A 10,434-nucleotide genomic window follows, 5' to 3' on the forward strand; every position below is an offset into this window, starting at 1 on the left:
CCTCCACAGCCTTCTGTGGCAATGAATTCCATAGATTCGCCACTCTCTGGCTAAAGAAGTTTCTCCTCATCTCTGTTCTAAAAGGTCTTCCCTTTACTCTGAGGCTGTGTCCTCAGGTCCTGGTCTCTCCTAATGGAAACATCTTCCCCATGTCCACTCTATCCAGGCCTTTCAGTATTCTGTATGTTTCAATCAGATCCCCCCTCATCCTTCTAAACGCCATCGAATATAGACCCAGAGTCCTCAAATGTTCCTCATATGTTAAGCCTTTCATTCCTGGGATCGTTCTCATGAACCTCCTCTGGACCCTCTCCAGGGCCAGAACATCCTCCCTGAGATACGGGGCCCAAAATTGCTCACAATATTCTAAATGTGGTCTGACCAGAGCCTTATAAAGCCTCAGCAGTACATCTCTGATTTTATAATCTAGTCCTCTCGAAATAAATGCCAACATTGTATTTGCCTTCCTAACTACCGAATCAACCTGCAAGTTAACCTTAAGAGAATCCTGGACGAGGACTCCCAAGTCCCTTTGCACTCCAGATTTCTGAATTCTCTCCCCATTTAGAAAATATTCTATGCCTCTATTCTTCCTACCAAAGTGCATGACATCACACTTACCCACATTGTATTCCATCTGCCACTTCTTTGCCTCCTAACCTGTCCAAATCCTCCTGCAGCCTCCCCGCCTCCTCAATACTACCTGTCCCTCCACCTATCTTTGTACCATCTGCAAACTTAGCCAGGATGCCCTCAGTTCCTTCATCTAGATCATTAATGTATAAAGTGAAAAGTTGTGGTCCCAACACTGACCCCTGCAGAACTCCACTAGTCACCGGCCGCCATCCTGAGAAGGACCCCCTTATCCCCACTCTCTGCTTCCTGCCAGACAGCCAATCTTTTATCCATGCTAGTACCTTGCCTCTAACACCATGGGCTCTTATCTTACTGAGCAGCCTCCTGTGCGGCACCTTGTCAAAGGCCTTCTGGAAGTCCAGGTAGATAACATCCATTGGCTCTCCTTTGTCTAACCTACTCGTTACCTCCTCAAAGAATTCTAACAGATTTGTCAGGCATGACCTCCCTTTGATGAAACCATGCTGACTTTGTCCTATTTTACCATGCACTTCCAAGTATTCTGAAATCTCATCTTTAATAATGGAGTCTAAAATCTTACCAACGACTGAGGTCAGGCTAATCGGCCTGTAATTTCCTGTCTTTTGCCTCACTCCCTTCTTAAACAGGGGGGTTACGTTAGCGATTTTCCAGTCCTCTGGGACCCTCCCTGACTCGAGTGATTCCTGAAAGATTACCACTAACGCCTCCACTATCTCCTTCAGAACTCTGGGGTGTAATCCATCTGGTCCAGGTGATTTATCCATCTTCAGACCTTTCAGTTTTCCTAGCACCTTCTCCTTGGTAATGGCCACCATACTCACCTCTGCCCCCCGACTCTCTTGAACTTTGGGAATGTTACTCGTGTCTTCCACCATGAAGACTGACGCAAATTACCTATTCAGTTCCTCCGCCATTTCTTTGTTCCCCACTACTACTTCTCCAGCACCATTTTCCAGCGGCCCAATGTCCACTTTTGCCTCTCTCTTACCCTTTATATATCTAAAAAAACTCTTGCGATCTTCTTTTATATTACTGGCTAGTTTACCCTCATATTTAATCTTGTCCCTCCTTATTTCTTTTTTAGTTGTCCTCTCTTGGTCTTTGTAGGCTTCCCAATCCCCTGGTTTCCTGCCGCATTGTATGCTTTCTCTTTAGCTTTTATGCTGTCCCTGACTTCCTTTGTCAGCCATGGTTGCCTCGTCCTCCCTTTAGTATGCTTCTTCTTCCTAGGGATGAATTTTTGCTGTGTCTCCCAAATTACTCCCAGAAACTCCTGCCATTGCTGTTCCACTGTCTTTCCTGCTAGGCTCATCTCCCAGTCAATTCTGGCCAGCTCCTCCCTCATGACTCTGTAGTTGCCTTTATTCAACTGTAATACCGTTACATCTGATTCCAGCTTTTTCCTCTCAAATTGCAGGGTAAATTCTATCATATTATGGTCAATTCCTCCTAAGGGTTCCTTCACCTTAAACTCCCTTATCAAATCTGCCTCATTACACATCACTAAATCTAGAATTGCCTGTTCCCTAGTGGACTGCACCACAAGCTGCTCCAAAAAGCCATCTCATAGACATTCCACAAATTCCTTTTCTTGGGATCCACCACCAACCTGATTTTCCCAGTCTACCTGCATATTGAAATCCCCCATGATCACTGTAACCTTGCCTTTCTTACACGCCTTTTCTATCTCCTGGTGTATCTTGTGCCCCACATCCTGACTACTGTTCAGAGGCCTGTACATAACTCCCATTATGGTTTTTTTACCTTTGCGGTTCCTCAACTCTACCCACACAGATTCTACATCATCTGACCCTACGTCATTTCTTGCTATCGATTTAATTTCATTTCTTACTAACAAAGCAACCCCACCCCCTCTGCCAACCTGCCTATCTTTTCGATAGGATGTATATCCTTGGATATTTTGCTCCCAGTCCTGATCCCCTTGCAGCCATGTCTCCGTGATGCCCACCACATCATACCTGCCAATTTCAAACTGCGCCACAAGCTCATTTACCTTATTTCGTATACTGCGTGCATTCAGATACAACACCTTCAGTCCTGTATTTCCCATCCCCTTTCTCATTGTCGTCCTTTTATCTGATGTGCTTGAAGTTAGATTCCTAGCCATTTCCAAACACTCTGTCCTATTTTGTGTTCTACAGATCAGTTTCCTTCAATATAGTAGGAGTTGCCTCACTACACTTACCATTACAGGTTATACAACTCGAGGGCTTTTACACAGTTTCTAATCCCTCAGTGTACTATGGCAGGAGGCCATAGACAACAGCCTTTCCCCATTAAGCCTTCACAGCAGCTGCCCCAAGCTTTAGTGCACTCCTCAGCATGTAGTCCTGGACCTTGCAATGTGCCAGTCTGCAACACTCGGTAGTTGACAGCCCTTTGCACTGGAAGACCAATAAATTTCAAGCAGACCAAAAAGTGTCTTTCACCAAGTTGATGGTCCTTAAACAGCAATTGCTGCTCATCTCAGGGCAGGTCCCTGGGAACAGTCCATAGCACACAGAGTTCTGCAGCCATGTTGAAATAGAAATTCTGCATGTGGGAGTGATGCTCCCCTTCCATTGTGGGTAAAAACCTGGTCATCAGGTGCTAGGCACTCTCAATGCTGCTGTACATGGCGCAGGTCTGGCCCATACCCAGTTTCCTGCGACTTGGCTGCCTCAAGCTTTGTGTATACCCTTGGTTCACAAACACCAAGTGTCACTACATGCTAAGTTTCTATCTGTCTCCAGTGTTGCAAAGGATGGGTCAGTCCATGTGGCCACAGAACGCTCCATTCAGATGGACCATGCCATACCACCTGCCCCTCATGGAAGTGTTTGTGCATGGAGCTCTGCATTACAGAGCAGTTCAGGATGAACCATGACCAAAAACCACTGCATCTTTTTCCAGACCTGCGATGCAAAGCCACATTCTAGAAGGGGATGGGCGGTGGTCACTTCAAGGGCAGCGTACAGAGGCAGTGAGATTCCGAGCATGCAGAAAGGATCTGACAGGGAGGGTCCTTTTCACCACCAGCCAAGCTATGTCTTGGTGTTTGTTTGAAAGTTCTGGCTATGAGGTGTTCTGCCAAATGACTTTTACTGTCTGCTCAGCGAACCATCTGACATGATCCACCATCTCCTTTTCCCAAAGGACTTTGAGGACATTACATGCGGAGCACTGCCTGATGGATTTGTTGTTAAAGGTGTTTTTCTACACAGACATTTCCATGAGGGGCAGGTGGTATGGCACGGTCCAACTGAATGAAGCGTTCTGTGGCCACATGGCCTGACCCATCCTTTGCAACACTGGAGACATAGAAACTTAGCATGTAGTGACACTTGGTGTTTGTGTACCAAGGGTATACACAAAGCTTGATGCAGCCAAGTCACAGGAAACTGGGTATGGACCAGACCTGTGCCATGTACAGCAGCATTGAGAGTGCCTAGCACCTGATGACCAGGCTTTTACCCACAATGGAAGGGGAGCATCACTCCTACATGCAGAATTTCTATTTCAACATGGCTGCATGCCCCTTCCAGATTTTGGTGCATGAGCTGCCCCCTCCAAACCACATTCCCGATACCTTCAGACAGTCTAAGCTGACAGTAAAGGATCCAGAATAACATGGCCTTGCTCTTACTTTGGCTCCCGAGGCTAGTTCGAATAAGTCACAGATGCTCATCAGTCTGCGAGGCGACAATGAATACGAGCAGAAGACAGCGACATTGTCCATGTAGAGGGAGACTTTGACTTGAGTGCCCCGCTGCCTGGGATTGTCACCTCTCTTAAGCCCACATCCTTCCTGATGGGCTTGGCAAAAGGCTCAGTACACCACATGAATAGGAGCGAGGACAGCCTTGCCTGATTCCAGATTTGATCGTAAAACTTTCTGCTTCCCTGGGATAGTATTCCAGTATCGACAATTGTCCTTACACATTTCATCTCTGGGCACAGGATTAAGAATTACCCTTACACATAATGGGTGCCCATTAATAACATTACCCTTACACATTACACCTCTAAGATATTGTGCCCAGGAGTGGGCACTGGGTGACATAAACTTTAGGTTTTAAAGCTCAATGACTGCGGAAGGAAGGGAGGGTCATATAATTTCATTTATATTGATTTAAAGTGCATGGTCCTTTTTAAGATATTGTCATTGATACTGTCACATGCTGTGTTTTTAAAACTGCAATGTTGGCCTTTTCTAGCTTAGCTTATAGCAGGGTGGTAAAGAGCACATCACCAGCAGACTTCAGTTGAGTCACACTGACAGTTAATATAAAATCATAGGCCCTATCTATGAGGAAACTTCAAAAGAAAATGAAATACATGATTTCATTACCCATTCTCCCCTCAACCTCACCCCCAAACAAAAAAATCTTTTGGTTGATTCTTTTTTGCGGTGAACTTAGCTGTGGGTATGATAACCAGGCCCGGGGGAAATAAATTAATTTTTGACTTTTAAGTTGAATACACAGTTCAGCAAGACAGCGGTGCAGGGAAAACAGAAGTAATAGACAATATTGCTCCTCACCCTAAACTTTACCTAATTTCAGTGAAAAAAATGGTCCAATAGGGGTTGCAGAAACTGTATTAGGTTATCTAAGATGATTAAACTATATCCTGTGTTTCTGTAAAACACAAAATATTCCCACACTAATCTTTCATTTACAGGTCCTTCTGCAAATATAAGTTCCCAAAGGAGTTCCAGCATCACAGTCTCAATCCACTGAGCAATTTCTAATATTAGGAAATAAGTCATGATATGTACTTGGAAAGCTAAGAAGCTGCATTTTTTTAAAAATGCAGGAATTAAAAGAGATGAATGTTACATGTCACACATTATTGTGTATACCTAGGTACAAACACAAGTACGTAGAGCTACAGCAGTTTACAGCATTTGACTGCTTGTATTTTTCTACTTCAAGGGTGCTATGTATGCTGTTTTGTTGTTCTTCAGGATAGTTTTGTAACTGAGGTGAAGATGTGTTGTCAGACTGGTTATTCAATATCAAGTCTTGAACGAGCCATAATTTCCTCCAGTGAAACATTGGGAATGTTGGAGCCATCATCTTTAGTTCCCGCCATCTCCATCTCCATCTCCTTCTCAGCCACTGTCTTAGGCTGAACCAGGCTGTTCTCAAACTTGGACACCTGCTCAACCCCAACTGGAGCTTCCAACTCCACTTCCTCGCCATCACCAGACTGCTTACATTCAGCTCCACCTCTACCCCTATCTGACTAGTACCCTGAAACATGCTATTGTCACTGTCAGAATTCAAATGCTTCAAACTTGATACCAATTCATTACAGCGAACCTTTTTATTGGAACACAGCAGAGATAAACACATTACAGTGTCTAGTTGTTCTCTTTAGTGAAAAGAAGTTTGAGAGGAGATTTGATAAAGGTGTTCAAAATCATGTGTAGTCTAGACAGGGTAGATAGGGATAAAGTTTCCGTTGGTGGAAGGATTGAGAACCAGAGGAAATCGATTTAAGGTGATTGACAAAAGAACGAAAGGCAACAAGAGGAAAAGCATTTTTATGCAGCAAGTGTTTAGGATCTTGAATGCACTATGATGAGAGTGTGATGGAGGCAGATTCTATTGTGTCTTTGAAAAGGGAATTGGACAATTATCTAAAGAGAAAAGAAGTGCAGGGCTACGTGGAAAAGGCAGGGCAGTGGGACTAGCTGAGTAGTTCTTACATAGAGCAAGCACAGACACAATGAGCTGAATAGCCTCCTCCTGTGCTATGACCATTCTATGATCACTAAGCCCACCTATTTCTACCTTTGTTAGATTGCCTGACTCCTCCTGCATGATCAGCTTATCTGTTGCTGAAACCCTCAATTATGCCTTTGTTACATCTAGACTGAACGACTCCAACAATCTCCTGGCCAGCCCCCACATTTCACTCTCTGTAAACTTGAGGTCATCCAAAATTTTGCTGCCCATGTCCTAACTTGCACTCAGTCCCATTCATGAATCACCGCTGTGCTTATTGACCTGCATTTGCTCCCAGTTACGCAATGCCTCAACTTTAAAATTCTCAACCTAGTTTCCGGATCCCTCTATGACCTCCCATCCCTATTTCAATCTCCTCCAGCTCCACAACTCTCCGAAGCATGTTTTGAAGGCAGAGGAAACAAAGATTAGAAAATAGACAACAAGGGAGTTTGGTAGTGTTAAATGGTACAAACTTCAATGCAACTAGTCCAAAAAATAAGGCAGAACAGCTGAGAGCACAGAGTGGTGTGGAAATATGATAAGCATTACTGAGACATGCTGAAAGAATGACAGCTCTACATTCCTGGTTACAGGATTTTCAGGTGAGATAGGGGTAAAAAAGAAAGGGGGTAGCAATATTGATTAAAGAAACAATTATAACTTTGAGGAGGGATGATATGCTCAAAGGATCATCAAATGAGGCCATCTGGTTTGAAATGAAGAACAACAAAGGAGCAATCACACTATCAGGTATGTAAAATAGGCCCCCAAACAGTGAAGAGGCAGATAGAGGAGAAAATATGTAGGCAAATCTTTGAGAAATGCAAAACAATAGGGCAGAAATAGCGGGGTGTTTCAACTACCCTAATTTTAACTGGGTTATAATTACTGTGTGAGGCACAGAGGGAGCAGAATTCTTTAAAAGCATTCAGGAGAACTTTTTTGTCACCAGTACATAGCAAGCCTAACAAGAGAGGGCATGGACCTGGACTTTGTTTTAGGGAATAAAGCTGGGCAAGTGGAAGGGGCATCAGTTGGAGGGCACTTTGGCAGAGGTGATCATAATTCAGTTAGGTTTAGGGTAGTTATAGAAAAGGACAAAGATAGATCAGGAATAAAAGTTCTCAACTTGGGAAAAGCTACTTTTACTAAACTGAGATGTGATTTAGCTATAGTGGATTGGAAACAGCTACTTGAAGCTAATTCAGTGCCAGGTCATTGGGAGATATTCAAGGATGAAATAGTGAAGGTTCTTAGCAAGTATGTTGCCTAATAAAAAGGTGGCTCAAACAAATCCAGAGCCTTCGGAATGTTAAGGGATTTAAAGGAAAGGATAAAGAATAAGAGGAAGTTTTGAAAGATACCTTAAACTCAATATCACAGAAAATCTAGAGTATAACAAGTGTGGAGTGAAATTAAAAAGGAAATTAAGAAATTAAAGAGAGGGCATGATAAAATATTGGCAAGTAAAATCAAGGCAAACCCATGGATCTTTTTAAATAAATTCATAAAGAGCAAGAGGATAAATAAAGAGTAGGAAACAAAAACAGAATTACCTGGAAAAACTTAGCAAGTCTGGCAGCATCGGTGGAGAAGAAATCAGTTAACGTTTCGAGTCCTCATGACCCTTCGGCAGAATAGTTCTGCCGAAGGGTCATGAGGACTCGAAACGTTAACTGATTTCTTCTCCACCGATGCTGCCAGACTTGCTGAGTTTTTCCAGGTAATTCTGTTTTTGTTTTGGATTTCCAGCAACCGCAGTAGCTTTTTGTTTTTAAATAAAGAGTAGGGTCTATTAGGAGTCATAAGGGTAACTGGTGTGTGGAGACAAAGGACATGGGTATGAATATTTTGTGTCTGATTTCATAAATGAGAGGGACAATAGAGATTGCAATCAGGGAGGAGTGTGAAATATTAGATGAAGTTAACATAATGAGAGATGAAGTATTAAGGGATTTAACATCTTTGAAAGTGGATAAATCCCTAGGCCCAGATGGAATATGTCCTGTGCCACTAAGGGAAAGCAAGAGAAGAAACAACAGAGGCTCTGACCATCATTTTCGAATCCTCTGTGGCTACAGGAGTGGAGCCAGAGGACTGGAGGACATCTACCATTGTACCATTGTTTAAAAGGGATAGACTGAGTAATTACAGGCCAGTCAGCCTAAACCTGCTTGTGGGAAAATTATTGAAAAAAAATTGAGGGATAGGAAGAATCCTCATTTAGAAAGACATGGATTAATCAAAGATAATCAGCACTGAATTATTAAGGGAATGTCATGTCTGACTAACATGATTGAATTTTTTAAGGAGGTAACAAGGGGGGTTAATGAGGGTAGTGCCTTTGATGTAGTCTCTATGGATTTTAGTAAGGCTTTTGATAAGGCCACTGGTTGCAAAAGTAAATGCCCTTGGGATCCAAAGCAAAGTGGCAAGTTACTTCCAAAATTGGCTCAGTGGCAGGAAGCCAAGGATAACAGCCAATGGCAACGTTTGTGACTGGAAGGCTGTTTCCAGTAAAGTTCTACAGGGTTTAGCACTAGCTTTTCATGGTATATTTCAATGATTTGGACTTGAATGTAGGGGCCATGATTAACAAGTTTGCAGATGATGCAAAAATTGTCCTATTGCTTGATAATGAAGAAGCTGTAGAAAGGGAAATTAATGGTTTAGTCAGGTGGAGAGAACAGTGGCAAGTGGAATTCAATCGGGAAAAGTATGAGGTAATGCATTTAGGGAAAGCTAACAAGGCAAGGAAATACACAATAAATGGTAGGATACTGAGAAGTGTAGAGGAACAGAGAGACCTTGGAATGCATGTCCATAGATCCCTGAAGGTGGCTGGACAGGTAGGTAAAGTGGTCAAGAAGGCATAAGGATACTTGCCTTTATTAGTTGAGGCACAGAATATAAGGAGGTTATCCTGGAACTATATAAAACACCGGTTAGGCCTCAAATAGTGTACCACGTGTAGTTCTGGCCACTGCACTATCAGAAAAATGTGATAGCACTAGAGAGATTATAGAGGAGATTTATGAGTATGTTGCCTGAACTGGAAAATTTTAGTTATGAGGAAAGATTAGATAGGCTGGGGTTGTTTTCCTTGGAACAGAGGAGGCAGTGGGGAGACCTAATTGAAGTGTATAAAATTGAGGGATCCAGATAGGGAGGCCCTATTCCACTTGGTTGAGGAGTCCATAACTAGAGGGCAGAGACCTAGGGTAAGAGGTAGGTGGTTTAGAGGTGGTTTTTATCCAGAGAATGGTGGGGATCTGGAACTCACTGCCTGAAGTGGTTGAGGCAGAAACCCTTGTAACTTGGTTATGCACCTTAAGTCCTTTAACCTACGGGACCATGGACCAAGAGCACTGCATGGCTCCTTGTTGGCTGGCATAGTCATGATGCGCCAAATGGCCTCCTTGCATCCTGTAAATTCACTATGATGATTTCCACGATATCTGCGTGAATTCTTGTTTCTTGAGCACTCTGATTTGAATTAGTGGCCGTGCCTTCAGTTGCCTGGACCCTAAGCTCTGGAATACCCGCCAAACATCTCTGCACCTCTCCATCTGGCTGTCCTCCTTTAAGAGACCCATTAAAACCTACCTCTTTGATCAAGCTTTTGGTCACCTGACCAAATGTCACCTTATGGGGCACAGTGACAAATTGATGATGCTCCTTTGAAGCACCTTGGGATGTTTTACTATTTGAAAGGAGCACATAGTTGGATGTTGCAGGATGCGTTCAGTTTAGGATGTTTACAAAAATGGTTCTAGGGATGAAGATATATTGGAGAAGTTGGACCTGTTTGCCTTGGGCAAGAGAAGGCTAAGAGGAGATTTGATTGAGGTGTTCAAAATCATGAGGGGGCTGAACAGGGTAGATAGGGAGAAACTGTTCCTGCTCATGTAAGAACCAAGAACGAATGCACAGATTTAAAGTGATTTGCAAAAGAAGCAAATGCAACATGAGAAAAAACTTTTTCACACAACGAGTGGTTCAGGTCTGGAATGCACCGCCTGGAAGTGCGGTGGAGGCAGGTTATATTGCAGGCATTAGATTATTATTTAAATAGAAA

Source organism: Cetorhinus maximus, chromosome 13 (assembly GCF_964194155.1).
Source record: "Cetorhinus maximus chromosome 13, sCetMax3.hap1.1, whole genome shotgun sequence".
NCBI lineage: Eukaryota > Metazoa > Chordata > Chondrichthyes > Lamniformes > Cetorhinidae > Cetorhinus > Cetorhinus maximus.